This window comes from Mandrillus leucophaeus, unplaced genomic scaffold, assembly GCF_000951045.1.
Source record: "Mandrillus leucophaeus isolate KB7577 unplaced genomic scaffold, Mleu.le_1.0 Scaffold464, whole genome shotgun sequence".
Classification (NCBI taxonomy): domain Eukaryota; kingdom Metazoa; phylum Chordata; class Mammalia; order Primates; family Cercopithecidae; genus Mandrillus; species Mandrillus leucophaeus.
The window spans coordinates 1276725-1277992 of NW_012104965.1; positions in this window are offsets into that span (position 1 = coordinate 1276725).

Genomic DNA, 1268 nt, shown 5'->3' on the forward strand with positions numbered 1-1268 from the left:
GGCTAATTTTTTTGTATTTTTAGTAGAGACGGGGTTTCACTGTGTTAGCCAGGATGGTCTCGATCTCCTGGCCTTGTGATCCGCCCGCCTCGGCCTCCCAAAGTGCTGGGATTACAGGCGTGAGCCACCGCGCCCGGCCTCTTCTAGCTTCTTAAATGCTGGTATTCTCCAGGGTTCTCCCTTCAGATTTCCATCTTCCCACAACCTATTCTCTTTTCCTATGTAATCTCACCCATATCCAAAATTTAAGTTATCACCTACTTATTGATAATTCCTGGATTAATATTTCTCACTCTGATCTATCTCTGAAACTCCAGTTTCATTTTGTGAATGCTACCAAACATCTCCGCTGGGAGTCCCACAGGCACTGCAAATTCATCATGTTTACATGTTAATTTATATTCCTTCCCAAATTTGCTCCATCTCTGAAGTGGGAAGAAAGAGAGATCAGATTGTTACTGTGTCTATGTAGAAAGGGAAGACATAAGAAATTTCATTTTGACCTGTACCCTGAACAATTGCTTTGCCCTAAGATGTTGTTAATTTGTAACTTTGCCCCAGCCACTTTGCCTGAACTTTGAGCTCACAAAAACATGTGTTGTATGGAATCAAGGTTTAAGGGATCTAGGGCTGTGCAGGACGTGCCTTGTTAACAAAATGTTCACAAACAGTATGCTTGATAAAAGTCATTGCCATTCTCTAGTCTCAATAAACCAGGGGCACAATGCACTGCGAAAAGCCGCGGGGACCTCTGCCTTGGAAAGGCGGGTATTTTCCAAGGTTTCTCCCCATGTGATAGTTTGAAATATGGCCTCGTGGGATGAGAAAGACTTGACCGTCCCCCAGTCCGACACCCATAAAGAGTCTGTGCTGAGGTGGATTAGTAAAAGAGAAAAGCCTCTTGCAGTTGAGATAGAGGAAGCCCACTGTCTCCTGCCTGCCCCTGGAAACTGAATGTCTCGGTATAAAATGTAATAATAGTACATTGGATACCTATTGCTTTGTTTATCCAACATCCTATTGTTACTGGTGGGTCTTTGTTCTTACAGCTCCCAAGATGGGGTAGGCCACTCCCAAGATGGCGGCAAGCCTTTTGTTCTCTGACCTGGGGTTCTTGGCCTCATGGATTCTAAGGAATGGAACCTTGAGCCATGCGGTGAGTGTTAACAGCTCTATTAGAAGCTGTGGGTCATGGAAGAGAACCATGGGATCCCAGCCACTAGTGTTCAGCTCGATTAGGATGAACCTGGACACTTAGCTGCGCAGGA